This window comes from Dermochelys coriacea, chromosome 7, assembly GCF_009764565.3.
Source record: "Dermochelys coriacea isolate rDerCor1 chromosome 7, rDerCor1.pri.v4, whole genome shotgun sequence".
NCBI classification, from domain to species: domain Eukaryota; kingdom Metazoa; phylum Chordata; order Testudines; family Dermochelyidae; genus Dermochelys; species Dermochelys coriacea.
The window spans coordinates 57,268,890-57,296,499 of NC_050074.1; the positions used below are offsets into that span (position 1 = coordinate 57,268,890).

Below are 27,610 nucleotides of genomic sequence, written 5' to 3' on the forward strand. Positions count from 1 at the left end.
AGCTAAACTTTACTTAGTCTCAAGCACTTACGCACATCCGCAACAGGTTAGTAAAACACCCCCAAGCCTCGATAATTACCAGAGCAGAGTGTGGCTCTCGAGAGGCACAGCCTGCCGGCGGGGAATACAAGATGAATCCAGAGGAAGCGAGCAGTCCCACCAGCTCAGACCTTTTCTCCCTTATTTGTACTGCAATGACATGTCCCTTAAAGAAAACTTGTCAAGCAAGCAGTTTCAATGGTCCAGCAAAAGGTTTCCTTCTGATTATTGATTAACCAGGTGTGGGTTTTTCCCAGAGTTTGCAGCCTTGAGGCCCTAACAGACACATTCCTGAGGGCATATCCTGCTCTTCTAAAATGCATGTATCAGCAACTTCAACACAATTCTTATCAGGAAGTATGTGGGGTCAAGCTGCCCTTTCTGTGGCACCCAAAACCCCCTCCCCTCCTGCCTTGGTCAAACTGAGGCTGCTGTATGGCCACTTTACAGACTGATGACTTGGCTGCTTTTAGCAATAAGCAGTAGTGGTTTCAGGCACTTTACTGGTTTGCCAAAATCTCCCCATACACAGAGGCCTGGGGCCAGCCCCCTCCCCCCAACGGGGGGCTGCATAGGGCACCAAAATGTCTAGGGACGGCCCTGCCAGAAGCTATGCCAGAAAGGCAACAAATCTTGATGTGACGATCTCAAGAGATGGACAGGTTTCAGAGTAGCAGCCGTGTTAGTCTGTATTCTCAAAAAGAAAAGGAGTACTTGTGGCACCTTAGAGACTAACAAATTTATTAGAGCATAAGCTTTCGTGAGCTACAGCTCACTTCATCGGATGCATTTTGCATCCGATGAAGTGAGCTGTAGCTCACGAAAGCTTATGCTCTAATAAATTTGTTAGTCTCTAAGGTGCCACAAGTACTCCTTTTCTTTAAGAGATGGACAGTTCACCACTTGGCAGTCTGTTCAGTGGTTAATCACCCTCACTGTAAAAAACATGCCTAATTCTAATTTGGGCTTGTCTGGCCTCAGCTCCCAGTCACTGGTTCTTGTTCTGCCTTTCCCCTCTACATTAAACAGCCTTTTAATAGCCGCTATTTTCTCCCCTTGAAGGTGCTTATTCCTTGTAATTAAGTCACCTCTGAGTCTTCATTTTGAGAAGCTAAACAGAATAAGCTGTTTAAGGCACTTGCTGTAAATCGTTTTCTTCAGCCGTTGAATCATTTTTGTGACTCTTTTCTCCAATTATTCAAAATCCTTTTAAAAATGCGGCCACCAGACCCGTACACAGTATTCCAATGCCAATCTCACCAGTGTCTTACACCAGAGATTCTCAAACTGGGGGTCGGGACCCCTCAGGGGGTCGCGAGGTTATTACATGGGGGATCGCGAGCTGTCAGCCTCCACCCCAAACCCCACTTTGCCTCCAGCATTTATAATGGTGTTAAATATATTTTAAAGTGTTTTTAATGTATGGGGGGGTCACACTCAGGGGCTTTCTATGTGAAAGGGGTCACCAATACAAATGTTTGAGAACACTGTCTCACACAAAGGCAAAATCATACACCTACTCCTATTAACTGCTTGCCTGTTTATACTCTGGAGGACCATACAAGACCTTTATACCATAGAGTAACACTGGGGGCTTGTATTGAGTGGTTTGTCCACTGTGACTCCTAAATCCTTTTCATGCTAACTGTTTTCTAGGACACTGTCTCCCTCTCTGTAGCTATGGTCTAACATCATCCAAAGAACCTTAGCTCTGCCTCTATAGGGATAAACCTTCATTTCTCCAGTAAAGGACATTTTCCCCACTCTAGTACTTCTGTCGATGTAGGACATATCACTGCAGAGCCTTAACTGTGCCACTGTAGCATTTTTAATATAGACTTACCCTAGGAGACTGTAAATGAGGGTTATTTAAAAGATCTTTCTGATGTCTAGAGCATGACCTAACCTGAGATATTGAAAAGATATTCACATCCAAATAACACATTCAGAACAGGATGAACCCTTATTCTTCTTCTTAATTATTTGTATTACAGTAGCCTGTAGAGGCCCCAAGTAAGATTGGACACAGTTGTGCTAGGGGCTGTACATACACACAAAGTTGGAGGCAGTCCCTGCCTCAAAGAGCTCACAATCTAAACAGGTCAAACAGACAAAGGATGGGAGAAAGGGGGTGTTCTTATCCCTATTTTACAGCTGGGGAGCTGGGCTGGTACACCCCCCAGCTGCCCTATCTGCCCCCCTCTGAGCCGGCCCCCATTCTGCTCCCCACTACCAGCACCACTGGCCAATCAGAGCACAGGTGTGAGTAACAAGAGATGGGATTTGCTCTCAGCAGTCCCCCCAGTGCCCCATAGAGCAAGCAGTAGCCAAGGAGGGCAGACTCCACCAACAGGCTGGACCAAAGGCCCCAGAGGGGCATTCACCCCTGGGGCTAGGGTGACCAGAGAGCAAGTGTGAAAAATCAGGATGGGGGTGAGAGGTATTAGGGTCCTACATAAGACAAAGCCCCTAATATCGGGATGGTCCCGATCAATGTTCCCTCTAATTTTTGACAGGCCATGTGCGCAAAAAATTTCTTCTGTGCAAATTTTTGAAGCAGAGTTCAAATTTGTGCGCCATGAGCAAATGCGCCCAAGCGAGTAAAATGCTTATACATTTAAAAAGTTTTGGAATTTGCAATTTGTGCTAATAATAGTTTTACACCATGTTATTTTATAAATGTCATTTTAAAATACTTAGAAAAAGGAAATTTAACCATTCTTCATGAAGCAGAAGTTAGTTTTAAGCATTACACTTTATGATCTTCTTTTATAGACAATCATGAGCATATATCAAGCACATATTAATCATGATTATTATCAGTCCATAGGATTCTGCCCATTGGTGTCCACTTCCACCTTTCATTCTATACACATGTCCAAAAATATTTTGATAAACATATAATAAAGACAATTTAATAAGTATGCCATTATGTCAATTTATATGGGTTTTTAGATAGAGACATCATAAGTAAAAGTAAAAAAAGAAAAACAAGAGTTTGCTTTAAATTTAAAATTTTCCTAAAAAATATCAATAAAATGATTATCAGCCAAGTATAAGATATGTAATTACAAATGCATTTTAATTTCCTTATTGGTCAAAATGTCAAAGACTGCTAAACTAACCTTACTGTTTTTCCCTGCGATCTTTTTCATTTGCCCATTCAATATAAATTCTGTCCAGATCTATCAGTCCTCCATCCAGCTGGTAACTCTTAATACACATCAGCATGTCTAAATGATCTACTTGTAAACGATTCTGTAGTTTGTTTTTTAGAGTGTTCATTAAGCTAAAGCCATGCTCACAGTCTGCACTTGATGCTAGGAATGTTCCTCCAATATCCATCTGTCATAAATATAAAGGGAAGGGTAACCAACCACCTTTCTGTATACAGAACTATAGAATCCCTCCTGGCCAGAGGCAAAACCCTTTCACCTGTCAAGGGTTGAGAAGCTAGGATAACCTCACTGGCACCTGACTAAAATGACCAATGAGGAGACAAGTTACTTTCAAAGCTGGGGGGGGGAACAAAGGGTCGATCTGTTTGTGTGATGCTTTGCCAGGAACAGATCAGAAATGCTCTTCAGAACTCCTGTAAAAAGTTAGTAAGCAATCTAGCTAGAAATGCGTTAGATTTCCTTTTGTTTAATGGCTGGTAAAATAGCTGTGCTGAATGGAATGTATATTCCTGTTTTTGTGTCTTTTTGTAACTTAAGGTTTTGCCTAGAGGGATTCTCTATGTTTTGAATCTGATTACCCTGTAAGGTATTTACCATCCTGATTTTACAGAGATGATTCTTTTACTTTTTCTTTAATTAAAATTCTTCTTCTAAGAACCTGATTGTTTTTTCATTGTTCTTAAGATCCAAGGGTTTGGGTCTGTATTCACCTGTGCAAATTGGTGAGGATTTTTATCAAGCCTTCCCCAGGAAAGGGGGTGTCGGGCGTGGGGGGGAAATGTCTCCAAGTGGGCTCCTTCCCTGTTCTTTGTTTAACACGCTTGGTGGTGGCAGCATAAGATTCAAGGACAAGGCAAAGTTTGTACCTGGAGGAAGTTTTTAACCTAAGCTGGTAAGAATAAGCTTAGGGGATCTTTCATGCAGGTCCCCACATCTGTATCTAGAGTTCAGAGTGGGGAAGGAACCTTGACACCATCAACTTTGCAAGATCCTGAAACTGTTTGTTTTAGTGAGCAAATGTCACCGTATCTGGGAAACCTAAAACCAATTGGCTTTTGATTCTTTCGGCTACTGCAAACTTGAAGTCATTGTACTGACTGACTATAACAATCTCTTCAGAAAGATAGTCTTTGTATTTTGAACATAGGAATTTGACCTGATGAATTCCAAAATTGAAGTCACATTTAACTATTGCTGCATAATCAAAAGAGAACCACTCCTGGACTTCATCCTCTGGAAACCTGTGTGCCAAATGTGCACACAAGATGTTTATGAAAGTTATTATGAAACTGTATCAATTTCATTATTTTCTTGAGAGTTCATGTCTAAGAGAGCCTGAACTTTGTCACTCCATAAAACTGAATCTCCAAAGTACTGTATTCTGATCTTGTTCAGTTTACCTCAGGCAGCATGGATAGTGAAGCCAGTTCCGACAAAACATCATTCAAAACTTATAATGTTATTTGGTGTTCCATGGTATTCAGCTTTTTGTGGCAATATTTAGAAACTGAACCAGTATCTTTTCTTGCTCAAAATATTCCAGAAGAAGATTATAGTTGTGAATAATTGCTCAAAGCGCAAAGTGCCTTGATAACCAGTTCACTTCACTGAGTGGCCTGAAAGCCACTGACTCACATTCAGAAGCATCCACTATTTCCTGAAATTTTCATTTTTTCCCGGATGACTGACAGAACACCATGTAGACAGTTCTCATTAAGGTTTCGATGTCTCTTATCAGCTTGACCTCTTTCCATGCATAGGAAATCCCCAAGTCTTCCAAGTGTGCAATGCAATGTTGCTGGACTAAGTGTGGAATATCACATTTCAGCTGAGCCGCCACGCCATTGAGTTTGCCCAACATCATGGAGGCACCATCAGATGTGATCACCATTTTCATTAGATCAAGCTGGTGTTTTTTATAAAACTCTTTGATTGCAGACACTATTGAAACAGCATCACATTCTTGCAATTGTAATAGTCCACCAAACGAAGTTTTATAGTCTGCAGAATTTATGGATCTATATTTAAAGTAGAGTATCAAGAATCTGTTAATGGATATATCAGTGCTTTCATCAACAGCTAGAGTATGAAACATTGCCAATGCTATTTCATGCATGAGGTCATTTTGGACAATGCAGTTGATAATTTCAAGAAATTCAAAAGCATAATTTTTACTTTTCCAGCTCGCTGGTATGCGCACATACTTTTCCATATGGTCATTAATATCCTGAACAGAAAGCACTGAGCTGTTCATTTTAATAGCCAATAACACACTGTCAATAATGACAGGTTTCAGAGTAGCAGCCATGTTAGTCTGTATTCGCAAAAAGAAAAGGAGTACCCGTGGCACCTTAGAGACTAACAAATTTATTAGAGCATAATGCTTATGCTCTAATAAATTTGTTAGTCTCTAAGGTGCCACGGGTACTCCTTTTCTTTTTACTGTCAATAAGTACTTTGATTTCTTCTGGGTTTGAGCGCTTGCATTCAGGATTAATTTGCCGCCTCTGCTTTTCAGCTGGACTTTCAAGAATCATGCCAAGCAATCCACTCCATAAGGAAGATTTTTTGTTTCTAAGTCTTGTTACACCATCTATATGAGACTAACTTGACAGATGACGCTTTAAGAAATCCAACTTCCATACATCATTCCACATTCTTCCTGTTGAAAAGTCTCCTGAAGCTCTGGCATCTTGACAATATACACAAACCACTCCATTGTCCTCATCATATGTGAATATTTCACGAAGTTTAACAAGCGTTACACTATGTGACTTCGGTGTAATGGTCTCTATAGTCTCATCCAGCCATCCAGATTTAAATGAAGTTCTTTTACGCTTTAGACTTCTAGACAGTGACATTTTGGGATTTTTTACCAGATTGGTTTATTTAAAATTAATACTTTTATTATATGGCTACTATTTCAATGTGCTTAACAGCATGACTCGACAAAAGGGAGATCATTCAGATCAGGATACCGGAAGTTTGTGCATAGTTCCAATCATATCCATGCATCTGCGGCAAAAAAACACAGAAAATGGTAAAACATCATGAGTAAATGTATGAAGTCCAATGCCTTTGAAAGATTTCAATTGCACCCAAGCCATTATTTTTTTATGACAAATCTGAGGAACTGCCCCATATTGAGGTGCCATTAAAGGAGGTTTTGGAGCAAGTTTATAGATTACACAGTAATAGGTCACCCTCAACAGGTGCTATTCACCCAAGAGTTTTAAAGGAGCTCAAATATGAAAATGCAGAACTGCTATCTGTGGTATGTAACCTATCATTTAAATCAGCCTCTGTACCAGATGACTGGAGGACAGCTAATGACACACTGATTTTTTTTAAAAGGCTCTAGAGGCAATCCTGGCAATTACAGGCTGGTAAGCCTAACTTCAGTTTTTCACTAGAGTTTCACCAATTTGCCTGGCATTGAATTATCAGGCACCTAGATGAACACAAAGTACTGGGGAAGAGTCAACATGCCTTTTGTAGAGGGAAATCAATGTCTAACCAATCTATTACAATTCTGTCAGAGGGTTAACAAATTTGTGGACAAGGGTGATCAGAAAGCCTTTGACAAGGTCCCTCATCAAAGGCTCTTAAGCAAAGTAAGCAGTCCTAGGATAAGCAGGAAGGTCCTCTCATAGATTAGTAACTAGCTTTAAAGAAGAGAACAAAAGGGGAGGAAGAATTGATCAGTTTTCATAATGGAGAGAGGTAAATAGCAGGTCCACCAAGAATCTGTCCTGGGACCATTTCTGTTCAACATATTCATAAATGATCTTGAAAAGGGGTAAACAGAGAGGTGTCAAAATTTCAGACAAACAAAATTACTCATGTTTTAGTGAATTAATTATTAATTGCAGGGAGTGCTCAAAATATCCCTTTACCCAACTTTCTGAACTGGGTGAAGGGATTGCTTGAGCATTCTCAGCCATTAAAGATCCTCCCTCCAAAGAAATGTACAAAGAATCTACAACTTCTCAAATAACTATTTAAGATAAAAACTTTCTAAAAATTATTGAAATTTAAAAGACTGTCATGGAGCACGTCACTCACTGCACTCTGGCACCTCCTTCCGGTCTCTTTGGGGATTAACTCTGAGGCCGACGTCCTCATCTGTGGTCCGTGTACCATCACTGCCTCTGCTTGCAGGCCCTCTTGCCACCTCAGGAATTATGGCATCCTCTTCATGGCTTGGCCCTCCGGCCATGTCACTATCTGTGCCTCCCCATTCTGGAGGTATGGCTTCATAGTCCAGCATTCTTAAATTCTCAGCCACTTCCCCAGTGGCTAACGTGAGGGAGCCGGGGCCCACCCACTACTCCAGGCCCCAACCCAGGGACCCTACAAATGGCAGCCTCCTCCTGCATCCCTCTACTTAGGTTCACTGCTGCCAAAATTCCCTGGGCCGCTTCCCCAGGGCCTCAGCACCAACTTTGCCCTCACCTCAGGACCTGTCTGCTCAGCCTTGGCAGCAAGCAAGAGTTCTCCCCTGCCCCTGGGATCTGTACTGGCTGCTGAGCTGTCTCTGGTGCTGAAGTTGCTTCAGCCCAGCAGGAACTCAGTCCCCACACCTTGGGTTCCCTGCAATGACTGGATGGAATTGCTCTTCTCTGCAGCCCTCTTTTATGTTGGCCTGCTGGTCCTGATTGGCCGCTGTTCTCTGATTGGCCACTCTTGGCACAGCTGCCTTAGGCCCCTTATAATCTCTCTTGGGCCAGTGTGGGGCTGACACCCCATCACAGACTGTTTTGTGTACTATAAACTTTAACTGTAAGAACAGGATGGACTTATTGAAAACAGACTTTGGTTTCTGGTAGAATTCTAATAAAATTGAAGGAATAGCACAGAAACTGGACTGAATAAAAAGAAGAGTTAAAACTCTGAACTTAAAGAGGTTCCAAGAAGCTCCTGCCAAAATGACAAAGAAATATAATTGTAGAGAAAGAATTACAACTCTAATGCACATATGCCTAACAAACTATGCCTGCCATAAGATGAAGAGACTCCTAAAGAAAACCTGGGGAGGTACTGAGCCAATGAAAGGGTGACAGCAACCAACTTTGAATCTGAGCTTGGAAGAGGTGTGTTTTCCTGTAATTGAATGAAAATAGGAAGAAGCGCATAAGAACTCTGAAGTAAGCATCTCCCAACACCCCACACACATCCTTTCTGCTCCCTGGCTTACCCAGCAAGCACTTTGCAATTCTTTTGAAATACTTACCTCTAATTCCACGCCAATGATTCAGGCCTGGTCTCAGTGAAAGGAGCGTCCATGTGGCCTGCTCAACCATCTCAGCATGGACTTTGCCCAGCTGCTGACCAGAAGTTGGCTCTGCTCCAGCCTGCTCTACTGTCTTAGTGTGGACCTTACCCACAAGCTGGCTGGAAGCTGAGTTTCTGTGGCCTGCTGCCTGAGTCTGCCATTTCTGAGGGAAGTGGGGAGCAGAGGTGCTATTCTACAGACTCGTCTCAGAGAGCCAAAATAGATGGGTTTCAGTTTTTGCTTTTTTAATTTAGCAGTTTTGAGGAATAAAATCTTCCAAGCCAATGAAGTCACTAAAAGAAATTTAATTAAAAATCTGCCACCAGTTGGCCAGGAGACAGGAAACTCCCCACTGTGAAGATTCTCTGACCTGGGGAATCTTGAGTAGGAGTAGAAAGTGTAGTTTAGCTCTGTATCTGGTACTGCTGCGACCACTGCTGTAATACCATATCTAGTTCTGGTGCCCACAATTCAAGAAGGATGTTGATAAATTGGAGAGGGTTAGAAAAGATTTGCAAGAATGATTAAAGGTTTGGAAAACATGCCTTATACTGATAGTCTCAAAGGGCTCATCAATTTAGCTTAACAAAGAGAAGGATAAGGGGTGACTTGATTCCAGTCTAGAAGTACCTACCTGGGAAACAAATATTTAACAGTGGGCTCTTCAGTCTAGCAGAGAAAGGTGTAACACAATCCAATGGCTGGAAATTGAAGCTAGGCAAACTCAGACTAGAAATAAGGTGTACACATTCAATTGGTAAGAGTAATTAACAAGTGGAACAACCTACCAAGTGTCATGGTGGATTCTCCATGACTAGCAATTTTTAAATCTAGATTGGATGTTTTTCTAGAAGCTCTGCTCTAGGAATTATTTGGGGGAAAGTTCTCTGGCCTGCATTATGCAGGCAGTCAGACAAGACTCACAATGGCCCCTTCTGGCCTTGGAATCTATGAATATATGACATGGGGGTGGGGCCCTGAGAAACAGTGAATAATTCAGGGGGCTTACTTCAGGGGGCTCCCAGACAGTGGCGCAACAGGGCTAAGGCAGGCTCCCTGCCTTTCCAGGCTCCGCGCTGCACCCTGGAAGCGGCCAGCAGGTCCGGCTCCTAGGCAGGGGGCCAGGAAGCTCTGTGCACTGCTCTCGCCCGCAGGCACCGCTCACCTCCCCCCCCGCCAGGTCCCATTGGCCATGGAGCCCTGTGGCCCCCCGCCTAGGAGCCGGACCTATTGGCCACTTCCGGGGCTCAACGTGGTTCCAGGACAAGTAGCGACTAACCTGCCTTAGCCCTGTCATTAAAAGTCCAGTCGGCAGTGCTTACCGAAGCCACCATGGTCTCTTTTTGAATGTGCATTCTGATCAAAACCAGACACCTGGCAACCCTACTCCGTTCAGCCTTTTTCTGGTCTCCCTTTCTGACTTTATACTCCTAGCCCAGCTCCTCTCCCAGCTGGGCTTCATCTGGAATTAGGCCCTATCACTTCCTGGTTCCCCTCCAGGTGCAGCATCTAAAGTTAATAGGCTTCTCCTGGTCCATAGAGCACTGCTCAGAATTTGTGTGGGGTGGCCAGCCCATTAGGCCACAGTTAGAGCTGGTTGGTAATTTTCTAACAGAACGTTATTCTATCAGAAAATGACAATTAATCAACAGTGAAACATTTCACAGGAATGTGTCAATTGTGGCATCTCTGCCAAGTTCCTTGCCAGCTCGCCCACTCACCTGGCGCCTCCTCAACGTGACTGGCAAGTTGCCTGGGCTCCCAGACTCCTTAGTAGCCTGGGCTCCCAGTATCCCTGGCTCCTCAGCAGCCCACCTGGCAAGGAGCTTGGCAGCCAGGGTTTCCAGCTCCTTGTCAGTCCACTTGGAGGATTGCTGCAGCACCAGGGCTCTTAGGATCATGGCTCCATGGAAACCAGGCTTCCAAACTCCCAGGCTCTTCAGCTTCTCCTGAGACAGTGACACAAATCCTGGAGATGAGTTCATGGCTGAGCAGATGGTGTTGACAGGAGGGTTTTGGCTTCCTCAACAATGGGATGCTAGTCCAGGAAGAAGATCTGTTGGGAAGAAACAGGTTCCTGTTGACCAAGAAGGGGAAGGGCATCTTTAGACACTGACTCATTAACCTAGTGAGGAGGGCTTTAAACTAGGTTCAAAGGGGGCAGGTGACAAAACCCACAGGCAATGTTCCCTCTAATTTTTGACAGACCATGTACACAAAAAATTTCTTCTGTGCAAATTTTTGTGCATGCGGTGTTTCACAGTATGCGCAGGGTTTAGGATCTGTGTGCACGTGCACACACGTACAACTTAGAGGGAACAGTGCCCACAGAGAGCTATTAAAAAGGCAACATTAACAGAGGGCTAGATGCTGGGGTGGAGGAGTTACAATAGGGTGATAGGAGCAACAAGAGGGAAAACAGTGGCAGAGTCTGCTCGCTCAATGACAGTGGCATTGCAAAGGGGAGCTCAGCAGATGGTCCCTTCTATGGCTTCTTGAGTGGGAGGGAAGTTGGTTATTTAAGGCCAAGCTGTCAGAGTCAAAGCTCCTGGGTTCTCTGGCTTTGGAAGTGGGTGGAGTCTAGCGGTTGGAGCTGGACTGGTATCAACACTGTGCTTCAGTCCTGCCTCTGTCAGTGACGTTGTGTGTGACCTCACAGCTAGTTACTTTCCATTCCTATGCCCCAGCTAACAGGGATAATACTGACCCACCACAGAGGGCCTGTCAGGGGTCACTACCGTAATTACTCAAGTTGGAGTGAGTTGTGGTCTTGGTAGTGAAGGGCCAGATTCAGTCCCCAATGATGCCCAAGGTGTCTATATGTGGCCATGGTTTGACTCACCTAGCATTACAGACTCTTTAGCCCAGTCATGGCCATGTGTAGGGCATCTACTCCTGGCCCCCTCTGGCACACAGCTCCATCACACACAAGAACATGGCCCACCAAGGACAATCTATTACCTCCCATCTGGTGTTCAGTTCCAGGATGGATGGTGAGCCCTAGTCAGACCATAGAAAGACAGGGTGGTGTCCTCTGGTGGAAACTGCTGCAGCCTCAGCCTCTGCTCCCACCTACCCCACAGGCCAAGGTGTGTCCCTGATCCCAGGGTGGGTGGAATTACTGCTGGGACTGATCCTAAGAGAAGAGCAGATTTCTCCTCTGCTCTAAGGAGATTCCCATAGGAAAAGCAGCTGGGGTAGCGGTGGAGGCAAAACTAGCACTACCCCTCAGCCCTTGAATAACAGGCAACCAGGACTTTGGGAGCCAAGGTACTGGTGTCTTTTGCTGGAGGGAGCAGAGCTGGAGAGCAGAAAAGGGCACTGGAGAAATTGTATGAAAGTCAATGTCACGGCTGGGTCAAGGATAGTCAGACATGCTAGTCAGAGCCAGAGTCCACACTCACATGACAGGAGTCGAGAGTCAGCTGCGTCAGGATACTGGAAGATCAGAAGTAAAAGACAATCTTGGTTCACAACCACAAATCAGATGCCAGGAAATCAAGCCAGGGGAGTGGCATCAGAAACAGGCAGCACATGGTCCATAATAGGGAGCAGCCCCAGTGTTCAGTCAGCTTCCTATTCCTGCTGCTGCCTTAAGCAGGGCCAGAAGGCCAATTAGCTTCTCTGGGACTCCTCCAATAGGACCTCAGGAGTGGAACGTCAAACTGGGGCTGAACTTCATGGGTGCTAGGTAAACAATTTTCAGCAGGCTTCCAGGTGGAGGTTTGGAGTGTGGCTGCTCCCATGAACCCTGCAGACCCGGATTGAAGACCCCTGGGTCATGACCATGAGTGATCTCTCCTCACTCAAATCTCCTGCAGAAAACATTTTCCAGGATCCTGGACACATCCTCTGAGAATAAAATGAGGATATCATGATGAGAAATAGGTCTTTGTACCAGCGCTGGGATCCAGGGATAGGGAAAGCTCCCAACCAGGATATGTAGCAGGAGCGCCATCTTTGTTGCAAGAGCCCCTAGTGGAAGGAAGAGTGAATGGTTCTTACCTCCGGAGATGCATGGGACCTTCCATCTGAGCCTCAATGAGACCCAAGTTGCTTGATTTGAAAGGATGAGATCACCTGTCCCCACTGCTCTCTGAGCTGGGCTGGCTGCAGGATACATCTATGAGAGAGGCTGGGACAGAGCCTGAAAGACAGATGTGACAATCAAGGTTCTGTCACCCCAGGGGGAGAAAACAGGATAGGTCCATCCATGGCTATTAGCCAGGATGGGTAAGAATGCTATCCCTAGCCTCTGTTTGCCAGAAGCTGGGAATGGGCGACAGGGGATGGACCACTCGATCATTACCTGTTCTGTTCATTTCCTCTGGAGCACCTGGCATTGGCCACTGTCGGAAGCCAGGATAGAGGGTTAGATGGACCTTGGATCTGACCCAGTATGGCTGTTCTTATGTTTAGAAACCTGACAACACTCTCATGAATATCCTTGTGTGATGTAGATCCGAGTGGGGCATAATGAGTTCTGTACATGTACTTGACCGTATGCTTGATTGTTTGAAAAGTGTGAATTGGGAGTGCTTTGTTCCAGGTGAGCCTTGAGTGGGCCTGACTGTTATAAAAAGCCAGTCAGCTGTGAACCAGCTGAGCGGCGAACAGCAGAGAGGCTAACAGAGGGAGTTTGCCTGGGGAGAGCCCACTGAGGCTTACATCTTGCAGGCTTCTCTGAGTAGTTACTACAACTCCTGAGGAAGCTCGTAGAAGGAAGGTAATATGGATGGTGAGCATTCAGCAGTTGTGACCTGCACTGGATGTGCCATGTTTGTCTTTCTTCCACAGGACAGAAGCGACTTTGTCTGTACAAAGTGCAAGCTGGTCTCCATATTGGAAGAGAAGGTTCAAGGTCTGGAGAAACAAGTATCGACCCTGCGTGGCATAAGAGAAACTGAAGATTTCCTGGACAGACATCAGGATATGCTTCTATGGACACAACATTCTGAAGATTCAGAGCAGGCTGTGCAGCAGGGACAGAAGGACAGTGAAGAAATTTGGCAGCATGTGACCTCTAGAAGAAGAAAGGGGAGCGTCCATGTACCAGCAATGCAGATACAGGTAAGTAACCGTTTTCATGTTCTCTCCACAGGTACTAATGTGGAGAGTGGACTAGATGATACATCTGAGGGAAGGGACCAGAAGGAGACTCCGCCGATTGGAAGGCATGAGATGCACTATTTTACAGATGGGGGTTCCACGACCACTGCTCCTAAGAGAAGGAGGCGGGTGGTGGTGGTCGGGGACTCTCTCCTCCAGGGGACTGAGTCATCTATCTGCCACTCCGACCGGGAAAACCGAGAAGTCTGCTGCTTGCCAGGAGCTAGGATTCACAATGTGACGGAGAGACTGCCGAGACTCATCAAGCCCTCGGATCGCTACCCCTTCCTGCTTCTCTACGTGGGCACCAATGATACTGCCAATACTGCCAATACCGATACTTGAGCGGATCACTGAAGACTACGTGGCTCTGGGAAGAAGAATAAAGGAGTTTGAGGCGCAAGTGGTGTTCTCGTCCATCCTCCCCATGGAAGGAAAAGGCCTGGGTAGAGATTATCAAATCGTGGAAGTCAACGAATGGCTACACAGGTGGTGTTGGAGAGAAGGTTTTGGATTCTTTGACCATGGGATGATGTTTCAAGAAGGAGGAGTGCTAGGCAGAGATGGGCTCCACCTAACGAAGAGAGGAAAGAGCATCTTTGCAAGCAGGCTGGCTAACCTAGTGAGAAGGGCTTTAAACTAGGTTCACCGGGGGAAGGAGACCAAAGCCCTGAGGTAAATGGGGGACATGGGATACCAGGAGGAAGTACAAGCAGGAGAGCGTGAGGGGGTGGGCTCCTGCCTCATACTGAGAAAGAGGGATGATAGGCAAGTTATCTCAAGTGCCTATACACAAACGCAAGAAGCCTGGAAAACAAGCAGGGAGAACTGGAAGTTCTGGCACAATCAAGGAATTATGATGTGATTCAAATAACAGAGACTTGGTGGGATAACTCACATGACTGGAGTACTGTCATGGATAGATATAAACTGTTCAGGAAGGACAGGCAGGGCAGAAAAGGTCGGGGAGTTGCATTGTATGTAAGAGAGCAGTATAACTGCTCAGAGCTCCAGTATGAAACTGCAGAAAAACACCTGAGAGTCTCTGGATTAAGTTTAGAAGTGTGAGCAACAAGGGTGATGTCGTGGTGGGTGTCTGCTATAGACCACCGGATCAGGGGGATTAGGTGGACGAGGCATTCTTCCAGCAACTAACGGAAGTTACTAGATCGCAGGCCCTGGTTTTCATGGGAGACTTCAATCACCCTGATATCTGCTGGGAGAGCAATACAACGGTGCACAGACAATCCAGGAAGTTTTTGGAAAGTATAGGGGACAATTCCCTGGTGCAAGTGCTGGAAGTACCAACTAAGGGCAGAGCTCTTCTTGACCTGCTGCTCACAAACCAGGAAGAATTAGAGGGGAAGCAAAAGTGGATGGGAACCTGGGAGGCAGTGACCACGAGATGTCGAGTTCAGGATCCTGACACAAGGAAGAAAGGAGAGCAGCAAAATACGGACCCTGGACTTCAAAAAAACAGACTTTGTCTTCCTCAGGGAACTGATAGGCAGGATCCCCTGGGAGAATAACATGAGGGGGAAAGGAGTCCAGGAGAGCTGGCAGTATTTTAAAGAATCCTTATTGAGGTTATAGGGACAAACCATCCCGATGTGTAGAAAGTATAATAAATATGGCAGGCGACCAACTTGGCTTAACAGTGAAATCCTTGCTGATGCTAAACACAAAAAAGAAGCTTACAAGAAGTGGAAGATTGGACAAATGACCAGGGAAGAGTATAAAAATATTGCTCAGGCATGCAGGAGGGAAATCAGGAAGGCCAAATCACACCTGGAGTTGCAGCTAGCTAGTAATGTTAAGAGTAACAAGAAGGGTTTCTTCAGGTATGTTAGCAACAAGAAGAAAGTCAAGGAAAGTGTGGGCCCCTTACTGAATGAGGGAGGCAACCTAGTGACAGAGGATGTGGAAAAAGCTAATGTACTCAATGCTTTTTTTCCCTCTGTCTTCATGAACAAGGTCAGCTCCCAGACTACTGCACTGGGCAACACAGCATGGGGAGGACGCGACCAGCCCTCTGTGGAGAAAGAAGTGGTTTGGGACTATTTAGAAAAGCTGGACGAGCACAAGTCCATGGGGCCGGATGTGCTGCATCCGAGAGTGCTAAAGGAGTTGGCGGATGTGATTGCAGAGCCATTGGCCATTATCTTTGAAAACTCACTGCGATCGGGGGAGGTCCCAGACAACTGGAAAAAGGCTAAGGTAGTGCCCATCTTTAAAAAAGGGAAGGAAGAGGATCTGGGGAATTACAGGCCAGTCAGCCTCACCTCAGTCCCTGGAAAAATCATGGAGCAGGTCCTCAAGGAATCAATTCTGAAGCACTTAGAGGAGAGGAAAGTGATCAGGAACAGTTGGCATGGACTCACCAAGGGCAAGTCATACCTGACTAATCTAATTGTCTTCTATGACAAGATCACTGGCTCTGTGGATGGGGGGAAAGCAGCGGACGTGTTATTCCTTGACTTTAGCAAAGCTTTTGACACGGTCTCCCACAGTATTCTTAGCAGCAAGTTAAAGTAGTATGGGCTGGATGAATGGACGATAAGGTGGATAGAAAGCTGGCTAGATTGTCAGGCTTAACAGGTAGTTAAGTCAATGGGTCCATGTCTAATTGGCAGCCAGTATCAAGTGGAGTGCCCCAAGTGTTGGTCCTGGGGCCGGTTTTGTTCAATATTTTCATTAATGATCTGGAGGATGGCGTGGATTGTACCCTCAGCAAGTTTGCAGATGACACTAAACTGGGAGGAGCGGTAGATATGCTGGAGGGTAGGGATAGGATACAGAGGGCCCTAGTCAAATTAGAGGATTGGGCCAAAAGAAATCTGATGAGGTTCAACAAGGACAAGTGCAGAGTCCTGCACTTAGGACGGAAGAATCCCATACACAGCTACAGACTAGGGACTGAATGGCTAGGCAGCAGTTCTTCAGAAAAGGACCTAGGGGTTACAGTGGACGAGAAGCTGGATATGAGTCAACAGTGTGCCCTTGTTGCCAAGAAGGCCAACGGCATTTTGGGCTGTATAAGTAGGGGCATTGCTAGCAGATCGAGAGACATGATTGTTTCCCTCTATTCAACATTGGTGAGGCCTCATCTGGAGTACTGTGTCCAGTTTTGGGCCCCACACTACAAGGAGGATGTGGAAAAATTGGAAAATGTTCAGCGGAGGGCAACAAAAATGATTAGGGCACTAGAACACATGACTTATGAGGAGAGGCTGAGGGAATTGGGATTGTTTAGTCTGCGGAAGAGAAGAATGAGGGGGGATTTGATAGCGGCTTTCAACTACCTGAAAGGGGGTTCCAAAGAGGATGGATCTAGACTGTTCTCAGTGGTAGCAGATGACAGAACGAGGAGTAATGGTCTCAAATTGCAGTGGGGGAGGTTTAGGTTGGATATTAGGAAAAACTTTTTCACTAGGAGGGTGGTGAAGCACTGGAATGTGTTACCTAGGGAGGTGGTGGAATCTCCTTCCTTTGAAGTTTTTAAGGTCATGCTTGACAAAACCCTGGCTGGGATGATTTAGTTGGGGATTGGTCCTGCTTTGAGCAGGGGGTTGGACTAGGTGACCTCCTGAGGTCCCTTCCAACCCTGATATTCTATGATACTGGAAATATGCCCCCTGAAATATGTTGAGGGGTCAGACTTGATCAACCAGTTTGGCTTAGAGATGGAGAAGAAGTTCCTGTTTGTTTCATGTTCATAGAGCCATAGCTAAATAGGCAAGAGGGGAGGGGAGAAGAGAGTGTACCAGGGCAAGTGCTGGTGTAGAACCCAGTCAAGTTCCCAGCTCTCTTCCAGGTTTGTGGGTGAGAACTAGGACAGGTCTCTCTTGGACAAAGGACAACGCCGTGCTCCTTACAATCCTCTGTGTCCATGGGAGAGAAGGGATGAATCCCTCCTTGAGAATCTCAGCAGCTTCCTAGGAAGGAGCCAGTACTCCTTCTCTGAGAACCTTCTCCTGGACATCACAGGGGTCTGATGCTCTCACTCTGCAAGCCTGCCTGGGGCCTTGGCATTAGTGCTCAACAGAACCAGGCAGAGCTCTGCTGTCGAGCTCCAGCGCCTTCCCTCTGTCCCTGAAGGAGGAAGGGCCCCAACACAGCTCTGCACTGATTGCCCTGACCACGGGTGGCCCAATGGCTCTCAGGTAGCAGGACACAATGGAAAGATGGATCATCCAGTCTCTCATTTCTAGTCTCTATGGTAAAATTCATGCTGCCCCTACCCATTATGCTCACCTCCAAGATGTGCTGGAGTTTGTCTGTGATGGGGGTTGCTGTCAGCAAGCTCTTCGGCGTGCCATCCATGTCTCTGGGCAGGTCTTCTGCAGAGCCTGTCAGTAGAGGGAGACCATAGGTCAGGGTTATGAAACCTGGGGCTACACCTGCCACGATGACAGCTGGCTCTGCAGACCTTGCCCAGAGCAGTTCTCTGCAGAGGGCCTGGTGCACAGTAGGGTAGGGAACAGCCAAGCTGCTAGGGATGGGAGCTGGCTTCCTGGCGGAGTCCAGGAACCAAAGCACAGCATCTGCAATGAAGGGATTCCCCACAGAGGGCCAACAATCTCCCACAGAGGGAGAGTCTCCCCCTGACACTTGATTAATCCTTTGGCCTGTTACCATCTCTGCACACTGCACCCTGAACTCAGCAGCTCCAGCTACCAAAGAGAGCAAGAACCAGAGGCCTTCCTGCTCCTGGGACAGGGGAGTAGGTTGATGATCTACCTGATGTGAGTGTTGGCCTTCCCCATGCCCATGGTCTATACTCCATTCAGGACAGTGCACAGGAACTGCAGTTCCTGTTCTGGATCTAGGAGCAGCTTCAGTTTGCTGGCAGGAGACTGTACATGAGACCTTGCAGTTGGGGAGCGACACAGGCACTAACGTGGGCATGGAAGTTTAAAGAACAGGGCAGAGGCCTTTGTGGGACAAGGAGGGCAGGGATTTGGGAAGCAAGAGTAGAGGATCAAACACTTTCTTAATGTGGGTCAGGATGATCCCCATTTCAAAGATAGAGAAAATGAGGTACCAGGTGGGAGAGTGACCTGGTCAGGATCATGTTACCACTCAGTGGCAGGGCTGCAGTACAACCCATTCCCTGCTCTCATCACTGGACCCTGCTTCCCCTCCTGTATGACCCCTCCAGCCATCCTCTCCCATAGGCCATCCCCACCACTCACCAATACCAAGCTGTTTCCATAATGGAAGCAGGCTTTTAAGAGAGTTCACTCACCGATAGGTGCCCCTTTCTGGCAAGGCCTGGTGTCGCAGCTTTCTTGCTGGGCTAGCACCCCCACCGATAGTCACTAGGGCACTCTGGCAGTTTTTTGGCCGGGAACTCAGCCCTTCAGCCAGGTGAACGTCTTTTCCTGGGTGGCGTTCATCCCAAACTAAAAGTCCAAAAATGTCTCTAACAGAAACAAGGTCTTCTGACCCTTTGGGGGCTCTTCCTCAGCCTGACTTTGGCTGGGCCTGCCCTTGTTGGCTTGGTAGCCCTTTCTGTGGCCTTGTACGTCCCCTTTCTTAGAGACCATGGGAGAACCTGTCCTACCCTGGATTCTAGGTTCTGCCCCAAGGCCCTGTACCGAACAGCTAGAACTGCTCCTGTACCTTTTGCTGTGGTTTTCCCCTCAGGTGGAGCTCACTCTGTAATCCATTTGGCCTAGCTCCAGGCTGTATAGCCCACAGGCCAAGCCCCCCCTGTTATATACCCTCCTCCTTAGAACCTGGCCCACAGGGGGGGCAAGTTCTATTCTTGTCCAAGCTTCATCCCTCGTCATCTCATCACTATCTCCGGCTGCGCACGTGTACGGCCTGCGCGAACAGTGTCTCCTGCTCTACTGCCAGCTTGTTCACCAGAATTAAGAGGCAATCCTTCTCTGCTGCAGTATCCCAACGCTCTTCCTGCAGCTACTCACTCTCATTAACTGTTTGCAGAGCCAGTTCTGAAGCCTTTAACTTCTTCTGTAGCCTTTTTGCTACTGCTGCTGTATACGCCAAAACCTTTTCCGTCAGCGAAACCGGTCCCTTGATACACCCGCTTGGGAGGACAGACCTTCCTTCAGCAACCAAGACTTCCATCAGCCCTCATGGATCACAAAGGGAAGTCAATCCTCCTGACTATGCCAATCATAAACAAATCTACTCATCATTACTTGCCCCCCTGGCAGCCAGGCATGGCATCACAGCTCTCTCGCTGGGCTGGTGTTCCCATCGATGGTTGCTCCAGCACCATGGCAGTTTCTCTGCCTGGTAACTCAGCCCTCCAGCCAGGTAACCACCTTTAGTCCACCCTTCTGGGGCCCAGCTTGTCTCACACTAAAAGTCCAAGGAGGTCTTTCCACAGAAAGAAGGGCCCTGTACCCAACAGCTAGGTCTGCTCCTTTCTCTTTGCTGCAGTTTTCACTGGGCACTTCCTACCTCTCTTCTCAAGTTCCCTTCGAGGCTTTCCTTGCTGTTCTGAACTGGCTCTTTAGCGGGAGGTACATGTTGCCTCTCAGTTAGGGCTCATTCTGTAATCGGCTTGGCTAAGCCCCAGGCTGTGCAGCCCAGGGGAAAGCACCCTGTTACAGGCCTGCTCTGTCCACTCCTACTGTTACTGGGCTGGGGTCCTTGCTCCCCATTTCAGACCTGGTTTCCAGAAGGGCTAAGTACACACAGGCCCCACTGCCTGGATCTGGAGTTTGCTTGTTCTGGTGACTCTGACATTCAGGCCCTTCATCATTCAGAGGCTGCCAGGTGTGGTGAGGGGATTGGAGAAACCCCACTGCTGAGCGGAAGGAGGTCAAAGAGTTGGGATTCTGGGAGCTGATGGGTTCATTTGCCCTGCTGCAGGAAGTGGAGCTGGAGACCGGAGATGCTTTGTGAATGAGACTACCTGATGCTCTCTTCATGCCCAAGGGGCTGGAGCCTCCTACTGGAAATGCTCTCAGGAGTCCAGGTTCGAGGACATCTCTGGGGAGCCCCTTCCTAGGAACAAAACCAGGGTGGTACGATGATGGAGACATCTCTGTGCTAAAGCTGGGAGCCAGGGATGGGGAAGCTCCCAGCCAGGCTATGCATCAGGGATCCCATTTCTCTCCCAAGAGACCCACATACCCCAAGGAGTAAATGGCTCTTACCTCCATGAGGGAGTGAAGTCTTCCATCTAAGCCTCTTGGAGACCCAGCATTGCTTGCTTTGATGGGACAAGGTGACCTGGGCCTGGAAGACAGCTGGGAAGGAGGCGCCTATTCATTTCAGACCTAGAGACCCTGTAGAAGGGCCAAGGGGAGAATAAAGGGGAGGCAGTGAAGCTAGCCCTGAGCCTCTGTCCCATCCCCACCTCCTCAAAAATTGAGCTTTCTGAGCTTCAGTGGGGCTAGGGGCTGTGGCCCTGACACAAAGGCCCTTCTACACCATATGGGGCAGGGAGAGCTCTGCCTGGGAGCAGGGGGAATGGGATGGGGGTAGACCAAGAAAAGCAGGGAGGGAAATGGATGTGAGGGAAAGAGCTCCTGCCCCAGATGAAGGAATTTGTGGGGCAGAGGGAAGGACCCTGCTCCACAGAGAGGGGAGAGAGTTTTTGTGGGTGCCAGGAGGCTTCATTTCCCCTTCCACTAGCTCCCCATTTACAGTGAGCCAGAGCAGTGCCTGCAGCAGGGAGCAGGAGTTGCTGGTGGCCTCAGAGGCACAGCTCCTGCAGTGCTTCAGGCACCTGGCAAAAGTGCCAGATGATGTGCAGCTGGCGCATCACTTTGGCCGTGACATCCTCCTGCTGCAAGAAAACGAGAACCTATCAGAGACTCGGACGCCCCCGAGGAGTCAGGGGGGATTAAGAGCACCTGGAACCAGCAGCATTTCCACCCAGCACCTGCCCACCTCTGAAGGATGGATTCATCCTCCTGACCCCCAGAATGGAGTCTTGCTGTCCTTTCTAGTGACTTCCAGAGCCAACCTCCCCTTGTAGGATGAGTTCCGGCCACCTCCCCCTCAGTGCCCCTGACAGCTGTTCCACCTCCAATCCACAGCTCAAGTTCTCAGAACCCTCTTCTCCACCCCCACCCAGGTTGGGCAGGGAGGGGGCTCTAGCATGGCGGGCAGGAGGGATTCTGGCAGCAGTGAAGTGGGATGTGGGGAGGTTGAGACCTTTCCCCAAGTCATCCTAGCCACTAATGCTGAAGCCGCAGGATGGCAGCCCTCGTGAATGGGGAAGATCAGCAGTCCCTGCTGACTGAATCCTCCTGTTCTCTCTAGAGTGGGTCCAGCCCTGCCAGCAGCAGGAGAAGCTTCCCTCACCCATGTGCCTCAGCCCTGCCTGGTCTGTCGCCATCACCCGTCAGTCCCAGGCTGCCAGTGATGGAAGCAACTCTTTATGGTGGCTCGAGTGACACGGACGCTTGGGAACTGGGTGCGGCCCTGTGGGACAGGAGAGACTCGCAGAGGGCATTTAGGGGACTCTGCTGCCCTTCCCAAGAGCGATAGCACCGTGTCCTAAAAACATAAATCCGTGATGAAGTAATGATTGTCATTAATTAGCCTTGCTAAAGAGCTGGGTTGGAGCTGCTCCAGGGACAAGCTGGTTCCCTCCTGCTCGTGGAGGTGAATTCATCTCCCTTCCCAGTAGCACCTGCTCTCGCTCTCATTCCCCACCAGGCTCCTTGTTGCCAGGCCAGCGAATGGCGATAGGATGGGAACGAGGCCTGGACCCGGCCCCAATCTCCTGAGTCTATTGCAGCTGCTTACCGTGTCCCCCATCAGCTGCTGGGCTTCCCCCAGGAGGGAGTAGGCGAGGAGCAGCCCAGCCAGGCTGACACGGAGCAGGGGGTCATGGATGGCCAGCACTGTGGTGCGGATGAAGAATCTTCTCTGCCCCTCAGAGAAGAAATTTCCAAAGACCTAAAACCAACAAAATGTGAGGCATTAGCAGATTGTCCAGAGCCAGGAGCCAAATCCTGGGGTTAGAACGGCATCTCCATCTAGTGGCCCCAGAAGACAGCCACTGCAGGGGACCCAGCCACCCCCACTCCCTGAGCTGTCTCATGCCCTGGCAGAGTGTCCTTACCTCCCCCACCCTGGCTGTGTTTCTGTATCCCAGGAGCCTGCTGTCCTGGTGCCAGTCCCAACACCACAGGTCTTCCGCCTCATGGATGGTCAGCCCTGGGAAAGAGAGACACGCACACACATTTATCATTCTGGTTGCAGTGCTTGAGTCCTTCAAATCCCATTGGTGGCTGCACAGTGGGCAGAGTCCTTGCTGCGCGCCTGGCCCAACAGAATTGCAGGGGGTGGTGTAGAACAGAGAAAGAGATAGAGAGAGAGACTCATCCTCCAGCCAGGGTCAGTCTGAGAGAAATTGGCTGGGGTCCCAGTCTCACTCTTCTCTGGGGTGCCATTTCCCAGCTGGGTTCCTTACCCCTCTGGTGTAGCAGCAGCTGGTAGAGCTGGTAAACCCCCTCCCTGGCCTGCCAGCTGATGTCCTTGGCTGGGTCACTGATAAATAGAGCCAGCTGTGCTACATGGTGACCCATCATTGGGAATTCTGCTGAGTTCTAATGGAAGGGAGAGGGAGAGAGGACTGCATCAGCATTTTCCTGTCAGCTCCCAGTCCCCCCTGCGCCAGGACTCTTCCCACCTCCAGGACCCAGGGCAGATCAGGCCACACACTCCCCCCTCTGAATGATGCCTTCAGCCCCCAACTCCTTCAGGAGCCCATAGCAAAGAGACCCCCCCCACTGTCCTGGACTCCCTCGGAGGTGCCTGCCCCCCCCCAACTGGAGCATCAAGGACCAAAGTGGCAGCATCTAGTGTCAGTGGGGTTCATGTGGCTCAGGCCAGACACCTGCATAGGGGACCCGCTCCCATAGCTCTGATCAAGTGCCTGGCCCCAGGGTGTTCACAGCCCCCTCCTTACCCCTCCTTGAGCCCAGCCTGGCTCCTCACCTGGAACAAAGCAGCGGCACCCATAGGCCTCGCTGCTGCCCAAGTCCCAGGCACTGCTGCTGTCCCATGGGGATCGTGCCGAGCTGCTGGTGCTGGCACAGGGATCCTCCACCTCCTGCCCTGGGGAGACTGGAAGGTCCTTGGTGACTGGGCAAGGCGATGCCTCCTGCTGGGAATCAGGGCTGGGCTCCTGGGGCCGGTGCTTCCCACACAACAAGCCCCAGAGCCACCCTGCCCAGCACCCCTCCTGGGCTGGGTCCTGCCTGCCCAGCCGCATCCTGGGCCAGCTCCATTTCGGCCTGGCTGGTGCCTCTCCCACCTCGGCACCTGCACCAGGATTGGGTTTCCTCTGCCAGAAGGCTGGGTGTTTCCACCTCCTGGCCCGGCCAGGAGCTTCTTCCCCACCAGCAGGGATGGAGGGACCACTCTGCTCTTGGATAAGATGGTAGCTGCTTCCCTCAGGCTCTGGGGCCACTTGCAGAGCCTTATTCCTGAATATCCTCAGGAGCCTGGCTATCCTGGAACCAAGCGGGGAGCAGGCATGAGTCTGGGGTCAAGGCAGCCTCTCACTAATCAGCCTTTTTGGTCCCTTCCCATCCCTGCACCAGCCAGAGTAGCTCCTCCTCCCCCCACAGGGGTGCAGGGAGTGCAATCTACACACACTGGCAGGAGTTCATTGCATGATCGGCTCCCAACGTTCCCCCTTGTCATCCCTGGTGCTGCAATACCCAGGGAGTCTCCTCCTTTTTGAGCACTGGGGTCAGTCACAAAGACCATCGGTCACTTTGGACAAGTAGCTGCCTCCTGCCATCCCAGGCCACACTCCCCAAAGGCTAGAGAAGGAACAGAACCCAGGAGTCAGGACTTCTCCTGGGAAACCATTCCCCACGTCAAAGTCCTTAGGTAGAGCAAGCCCAGGACCCCCTCATTTCCCATTGATTTCATGCTCAGCAATTCACAGGGTCTGGCCCAGCTCAGAGACACCCTCCCCGGTCTGAGAGCGAGGGGCTCCTGGGGGTGGTTTGCAAATCCAATCTCCTTTGGGAGAGATTCTCTCCCACTCTTTCTACCTCTCCCCAGACAGACAGGGGACGCCACAGAGGAACCCTAATGCCACTCACTTATGCTAGGTGATGGAGCAATGGATGGCGGATGTTCAGCTGTCTCTCCCCTCCTCCTCAGTCTCCAAGCCCAAGGCAGGCTGGAGAGGGTGATGACCTGAGGAGTTACCCTGCCCAGCCAGCAGGCAGGGTGATGACACTAAGCGATCGACTGGCTGTGAAAACAAGAGTCTGTCTTATTGCCAAGGGACAGAGAAACTCAGCCAGCAGCAGGGGGTATAGAACACTGCCCTAGTGCGGGGATGACAGCGCCTTCCAGCTCCTGACATCCCAGCATTTTACATACCTTCCTGGAGCCTCCCAACCCCCCTGGGCTGTAGGGACTGCGACCCCAACCCTACTGATGAGAAACAGGCCTGGGGAGGGGAAGCTACTAGCTCAGGGTCACACCAAGTGTCAGAGCCATGGATGGGACCCAGCAGTCCTTATTTCCAGGCCCCTTGACTAACCACTACTGCACACTCCCTCCCACAGGTGACAGTTACAACCAGGCCCTCGTGTCCGGTCCCCCTGCCTTTGAGAGGGAGTGTGCTCTGCTGTAGTGACTGGACAAGGGGATTGGGAGTCAGGACTCCTGGGTTCCAGTGCTGGTTTTCCTATTGACCTGTGGGACTTTGGGCAAGTTGCTCCCCCCTCTATGGCTCTGTCCCTAGCAGTCAAATGGGGATTTAATACTTTCCCACTATTGGAAAGTGCTGGGAGATTCCCCCAGCAAAAGCTGCTCTGACAGTGCTAAGCAGCATCTGACCATTAAAGGTTGGAGTGCACTGTCAAGGAGAAGGAGTACTTGTGGCACCTTAGAGACTAACAAATTTATTCCACTCTGTACGGCTAAATTCAGTGCCTTGCATAATGACAGGTTTCAGAGTAGCAGCCGTGTTAGTCTGTATTCGCAAAAAGAAAAGGAGTACTTGTGGCACCTTAGAGACTAACAAATTTAAATTTGTTAGCCCCTAAGGTGCCACAAGTACTCCTTTTCTTTTTGCGAATACAGACTAACACGGCTGCTACTCTGAAAGGAGAAGGAGTGTTTGGCTCTGGGGTTTCACTTCAGCCCAGTCTATAGAGAGGGGCCCAGCCATGGAGTTTGGCTCAAGAAGACCAATTCTCCAATTTGTTAAGGGCGTTTTGAATTCCAATCTTGCGCTCCCAAGTGCTTGGTGTCATCTGAAAATTTTAGAAGCAAACTCTCCACTCCATTTTCCAAATCATTAATGAAAATATTAAATAGTACCAGACCCCGGACTGATCTCTGCTGGACCCACTAGGTACACCCTCTCAGTTGGACAGCCAAACATGCAACAGGACTCTTGGAGTATGGGCTTTCAACCAGCAGTGCACCCTCATTATACTAATTGCATCTAGACCACATTTCCCTAGTTTACTTGTGAGAATGTCCTATGGGACTGGGTCAAAAACCTTATTAACACCAAGATAGATCATGTCTACTGTTTACCCACCTCCACTAGGCCCATAACCCTGTCAAAGAAGGAAATAGGATTTGTTTGGAATGATTTGTTCTAGACAAATCCATACTCACTAGTCCTAAGAACCAAATTATCATGTGGGTGCTGACAAACTGATTGTTTAATAATGTGTTCCAGTATCTTTCCAGGTATGGAAGTGTGGCTAGCTAGTATGTAAGTCCCAGGGTTCTCTTTGTTCCCCTTTTAAAGATAGGTCCTGTCTTGTTAATGGATGGGAAGGTGTTCTTTTTCGGGAATCTCAGACAAGAACTGGGGCACAGCACCTGGTTTCTTAAGGCCACAAAAATGGAGGCAGGAACCGCTTCTCTCCTCCTGGCAAAGAACCTCAGGTACCTAAAAGAGCGGGACTCACATCCCTCAATGGGCTTTAAAAAAAGATAATGGTTAAAATTTGGCCCTGACCATTTCTTGTTTCCGCAGACTAGACATTTTAGCAAAGTTTAGAATTCCTTCATGCTCAACACAGTGAAACTCCCCTTTTTCCTTCAAAAGGGCTTTAACACCCCTTATCTCACCCAGGCTCGCAACTGCCCAGAGTTTGATAATTGTCCCTGTTCCCATTGAACAGATGGGTAGCCTGAGGTACAGAGAACGGAAATGACCTACCCAAGGGCTTACACAGCAAGGCAGTGGCAGAGCCAGAAAAAGAAGCCACCGGTCCTGACTCCTATTCTAACAGACAACAAACCCCGCAAAGGCAGGGATAGATCCCAGGAATCGAGATAGTGGGGAAATTTCATTGAAACCATTTCTGTCAGAAAATCCCATTCAGACTAAGCCAATTGGTTTCTTGAAATCATAACAAGTGGGATGAAAATTCTTTGCAAAAATATTTTGTTGCAAAACAAAAGCATCTTCTGTTTGTCATAGTGTGTTAAATTGTCTCGTCGCACACAAAGAGGAGACACTTAGATTTCAAAAATTAGATAAGATGCTTCAGTCTGAGCTAAGCAGTTGCTGCTCTTAACAATTTCAAAATAATAAAATACAAATAAAATAGAATATTTCAGCTCTTCTATTATGTCATAACCTGATCTGAGTAATCATGATAGGACACCTCATATTATGCACTGCTCCTAGTGACACTCTCCAATGGATCCCCATCCTCCACCCACTGTGAGGTAGGTAGGAGCGGATTGTTAGCCCTACTTGAAAGAGGAAGAAGCTAAGACTGAGAAAGGAGAATTGACTTGTCTTAAGTCACACAGCCAGTAAATGGCAGAGTTGGAAACAGGACCCAAGAGCCCCGACTTTTGAACTAACCATCGGATCTTGAATTTCATACATAGAATGACCTGAATAAAGTGCTCTCAAATGAGCTCCAGACCAACAGCAGTTCATAGTAATCATTCAGCAAGTATTTTAGGAGAACTGGAATGTTAGAGAGAATCATGAACTGCTCAGAGATAATTAATGCAGAGAAGCAGCAAAATTCATCAAACATATGACTGGTTATGACTTATT

At 48.4% G+C, this 27,610-nt stretch overlaps 1 long non-coding RNA gene across 1 annotated transcript; it reads left to right on the plus strand.

Moving 5' to 3' along the window:
- Window positions 1-4,677: 4,677 nt before the first annotated feature.
- On the plus strand, window positions 4,678-27,336 carry LOC122460993. Its single transcript, XR_006282677.1, has 3 exons — window positions 4,678-4,708; window positions 12,569-12,575; window positions 27,147-27,336. It is a non-coding gene; the product is annotated as an uncharacterized LOC122460993 (long non-coding RNA).
- The last annotated feature ends 274 nt before the right edge of the window (window positions 27,337-27,610 follow it).